The sequence below is a fragment of the Tachyglossus aculeatus genome, chromosome 17 (assembly GCF_015852505.1).
Source record: "Tachyglossus aculeatus isolate mTacAcu1 chromosome 17, mTacAcu1.pri, whole genome shotgun sequence".
NCBI lineage: Eukaryota > Metazoa > Chordata > Mammalia > Monotremata > Tachyglossidae > Tachyglossus > Tachyglossus aculeatus.
The window spans coordinates 24,443,483-24,448,921 of NC_052082.1; positions in this window are offsets into that span (position 1 = coordinate 24,443,483).

A 5,439-nucleotide genomic window follows, 5' to 3' on the forward strand; every position below is an offset into this window, starting at 1 on the left:
TCAGCTCAATGTGTATTTTTTAATGGTATTTGATAAGTTCTTACTATGTGCCAGGAACTGAACTAAGTGCTGGGAGAAATTTTAGTTGATCGGCTTGGACACAGTCCTTGTCCTACATGGGGCTCACAGCCTTAATCTCATTTTGCAGATGGGGTCAGTGACTATGTATTTTTTGCTTCTATTGTATGTTCCCAAATGCCTTGTATTTTGCTTTGCACAGACTATATACTCAATAAATGCTAGTGATGGTGTTTACAGAGCATTTATTTATACAGGCACTTCAATGTTTATTATAAAAAGAAAACTAGAACCACCTTCATCAACCAGATCCCCCACCCTTTCTCTCTGTCTCATTCATTCATTCATTCATTCATTCATTCATTCATTCAATTGTATTTTTTGAATGCTTACTGTGTGCAGAGCACTGTATTAAGCACTTGAGAGAGTACAATATGACAATAAACAGATGCATTCCCTGTCTGCAGCAAGCCTACAGTCTAGGGGGACTTACAGTCTAGAGGGAAAGACTGTCTACAGAGATCAGATTGTTTACAGTCTGTCTCTATATATTTTTTCAAGGTGTTATTAATTTTTTAATCTATCTTTATATATATAGACAATCATTTTGAGTGAGAAAATAACATATTAAACAGATTCCTTGCTGCTTCCTTTCTTCTCTTTCGTAACTCGCTTTTCTTTTCTCAACTTGATATTTTTGCTCCACTAATAGTACAATGCATTGCACCTCATAAGAGTTGAGTAAATTCTAGTATTACCACTACTACTAATGGTGGAAAGGGCCCAGTCCTGGGACTCAAAGGACCTGGGTTCTAATTCTGCCTCCTTCACTTGTCTGCTGTGTGACCTTGAGCAACAAACTTAACTTCTCTGGGCCTCAGTTTTCTCATCTGTAAAATGGGGGTTGAGGATCTGTTCTCCCTTCTATTTAGACTGTGGGCCACCCATGGAACAAGGACTGTGTCCAAACTGTATATACTTGTCTATCCCAAGCCTTAGTACCGTGCTTGGCACAGAGTAAGCAATTAATAAATGCCATTATTTTTTTTTCTAGTGGTGAGCTTTGGCGAGTTAGATTTTACATAACCTATTTAATTCCCTCTCTCTCAACAGGATTCACATTCATTTAAATTATATTATTTCAACAACAGAATACTGTTAGGTCTAGGTAATTGTAGTTCAGTATTTAGCTCTTACAGTGATAAGAACAATATGGAAACTTAGAGAATTAAAGAACGATTTCTTTCATTGAAATCCAGCTACTTCTTTTCTTGGAAAGGAGGTAGTAGGAAGGATGCTTTAAGTATTTTTATTTAGCCAGAGAGGATTATGGAAAGTTTAAACCAAAAACAAATACAGGTTCTCTATTTCTTCCTAATTAAAGCTTTTTTTATTACAATGGAGTGCAGCTTGTTGAAACAATTTACATTTGACAGTTTGCCTTTTCTGGGTGGTTGGTGTAGCTTCGGATTAGTCCTTTAACTGCTCAATCAATATATTCACCTGTGAAATGGAGAGACCAATAAAGCTTATATCATGAAGGAGTTGTGATGCCTGCTCATTTATGGATAAAATGCTTGGTAATCCTTAGAGTCACATGAAAATAGGACCTTAGTAAACCTGGTGCTGTTGAAGAGGGTATTTCTTTAAACATTTGATTTTTCTCAAGTGGTGATAATAATTTTGGTACATGTTAAGTACTTACAATGTGCCAAGCGTGGCATTTAGGATTGAGGGTAGATAGAATGCAAACCACCTGGAGTTCCACATGGGGGGGGTCACAGTCTAAGGAGGAGAGAGAACAGGAATTTATCTCCATTTTACAGATGAAAAAACTGAGACACAGAAACTTGCTCAAATGGTGGAGTCAAGATGAGAAGCCTGGTTCCCTTCTAGCCTTGTGCTCTTTCCAATAGGCCATAAGGCTTTGTAGGGAATTATTGGCATATACCAGTGTATACACTTGAGCACTGCAGCTTTTCATTTTGAAAGATAATGCTCTAAGCACTGGGGAGGATACAGAGTGATCAGGTTGTCCCACATGCTGCTTCTATTATTATGATGCTGCTTATATATTATGATGGAATGATAATTTCTACTAAAGCAATTTTGAAGTGCTCATATTCAGGATTGAAAATCTATTTAAGTTGGAGACTGATATGTAGTAGCAAGTTGACTACTCAAACAAACTGGAGACAAGGCAAAATGAGTGAGGCAAAGAGCAGTTCAGATAACTAAATAAAATGAAAATCAGGGCCTGGCTACCTCACACTTGCACCTACCGAACGATTTCCCATTATCCCAGCTTTTCTGAGCCACCTTCACTTTGGTTCACCGGATAATTCTTGTAACAGATGTTCAGATATTCAGTTTTATGCTACAGAACAGTATCCGCAGTGCATGAATCAATATATATTTGAAAAAAGTATTTAAATTTCATGTCCCATTAATTAAAGTATGTTAATGTCAATGGTCCACATTCAGCATGACTTAGATTTTTACCACCCTAATCAAAATACTTTTAATGACTGACAATAAGTTTAATGTGCTTGCATGAATTAGTGAGTTTATTAAAGAGCAGAACAAAACCCATTTTCCTCTTGGCCCATTTCTGGCTTCTTTTCTAGCCAGTTTAGTTAATACTTTCAGACGGCAGCTTTCAGCTGGTAAATGGAGCATTCTGCTTTGCGTGGAATTATTTCTTTCCCAGATGTCTAATGCACTGCCGAACAGTCACTGACTTGCTAAGATATTGTTACTTCCAACTTTTTTTAAAATAGCATTTATTGTTTACTATGTGTCAAACTCTGTTTTAAATGCTAGGGTAAATACAAGGGAATTAGGTAGGACACAGTCCCAATCCCACGTAGGACTCACTGTCTAAGTAGGAGGAATGGAGAAGTTAAGTGACTTGCCCAAGGTCACACAGCAAGCATTGGCACAACCAGGATTAGAACTCAGGTCTTCAAACTCCCAGACCCTTGCTCCTTCCACTAAGCCACACTGCTTTTCCGAGTGGGGAAGGAAGAGGAAGACAAGTTTTATGATAAGGTTCACAGGGATTGTTCTTTCTGTAAAATTCACCTTGATGTCATACTTCAAAATACCCTGCACATATTCCTGTAATTGTCCCACCCCAATTTTTGAGGTGGAAATGTAATATTATTTTTTGCCCCACAAAATTTATCTTCTTTGTATGAACACAATGGTTATCTCTGTATATGTGCAGTGTCTCTTTCATTTCCACACACTCTACAGGATGGTTTGATCCAAAGCTATAGCCTTGATTTGACTCATGTGGCTCAGTGGAAAGAGCATGGGTTTGGGAGTCAGAGGTCTTGGGTTCTAATCCCAGCTCCGCCACTTATCAGCTGTGTGACTTTGGGCAAGTCACTTAACTTCTCTGTGCCTCTCTTACCTCATCTGGAAAATGGGGATTAAGACTGTGAGCCCCATGTGGGACAACCTGATTACCTTGTATCTCCCCCAGCACTTAGCACATAGTAAGCGCTTAACAAAATACCAAAATTATTATTATCATTATTATCCAATTCTGTACAAAAAATTGCTTTGCCTAACTTCATATTTTAAAATGCAATAGCTATTTGGGCCATTGATATCTTTTACTTACCTTTGTTTTTTTGCACATTCAGTAACTCTCTGCCCCTAACTCAACATAATTTTAATTTTATATCTCATTGGATATTACATGGGGATTAAGACTATGAGTTCCATGTGGGACAGGGACTGTGTCTGAATTGATTACCTTGTATCCATCCAGTGCTTAGAACAGTGCTTAGCACATAGTAAGTGCTTAACACTTATTCTGTGTGGCTCCACCACTTACCTGCTGAATGGCCGTGGGGAAGTTATTCACTTCTCTGTGTCTCAGTATCTTCTTCTGTAAAATGGGGATTCATTACCCATCCTCCCTCCTTTTTAGACTGTGAGCCCCATGTCGAACTGGGACTGTGTCTGAAGTAATTCACTTGAACTAATTAATACAGTGTTTGTACCATAATGAGCCCTTTAGAAATATCACAATTATGATGATGATGATGATGAATGCCATCATCATCAACATCACATCATCATTTTGTTGAAGTAGTCATTGCCTGCCTTTGCCTGTAGTGTATCAAACCACCAAATTACAACTTCTGGCATCTAAAACAATAACTACTAATGGATCAGTATGATGTCGGAAGCAGTGTCGTGCACTGTGTGGAATACGCATTTAAGGAAGAACCATTTATAGCAGATGAAGTAGTGATGTTGACATGGGTTAATTTTATAAATACGTTGCACACGTCAAAGTGCGTGTTGTACCATTTTCTAGAAATAATGGAATCAGAGCAGGAGCAAGGGGACTTTCAATTGATCCTAAGCAAGTGAACTACTGGTGGAAACAAAAAGAGCAATTGATTAGCATTAAAACAACAAGTCAAGCTTCTCGTGGACTAAAAAGCAAAAATAGCTGGCTACTGTCAACAAAGTTTTGGAATGTTACCTAATTAAGAAACAATGGATGCCAGCATCACCTAAAATGCTCAAATTAAGGTAGCAGAAATTCCCAGAGATTCAGATATCATTGAAACAGAGGTTAAAGCCAATGGAGGCTGGATCAATTGATTTATTCAGTGAGGATGGTAAAACAACATTGCCATGTCAAGAGTTACCAGATGATTAATCACCCAAGTATTGGCATTTCAGAAATTCAAAATATGACAGCGATAAGAAGATGAATATTTGCTGTCACAAATCAGAAACACATAGCAGATGCCTATCTTAGAACAGTACAATCCAAGAAAAGGGTTTCTTCCATTTTATGTGTAAAAACATTGGGGGGCAGAAAAATTACAGTACACTATTATGCTCCCAGTAAGCTCAGACAGCAGAAATCCTCCCCCTTATGCAATATTCAAGTGAAACTGTGTGTGGATTTCATGTGAAAGTGCAAAGAGAAGGTGGATGGCTACAGATTTAATACAGAATCTCTCCCTTTACTGGGGACAGGCCCAACACCCAGACTAACTGCGCATTATCCAGACTCAAAAGTGTCTGGGGAAGATGGCTTGAAGCCTTATCACAGGGAAGATTTTTCCTACTATTAGACAGCTTTCAGCGATAGCTCCTTGGATATCACATGGGGATTAAGACTGAGAGTTCCGGGTGGGACAGGGACTGTGTCTGAACTGATTACCTTGTATCTATCCAGCGCTTAGAACAGTGCTTGGTAATAATAATAATAATAATGATGGTATTTGTTAAGTGCTTACTATGTGCCAAGCACTGTTCTAAGTGCTGGGGTAGATACAGGGTAATCAGGTTGTCCCACGTGGGCTCACACTTTTAGTCCCCATTTTACAGGTGAGGTAACTGAGGCACAGAGAAGTTAAGTGACTTTCCCAAGGCCACACAGCA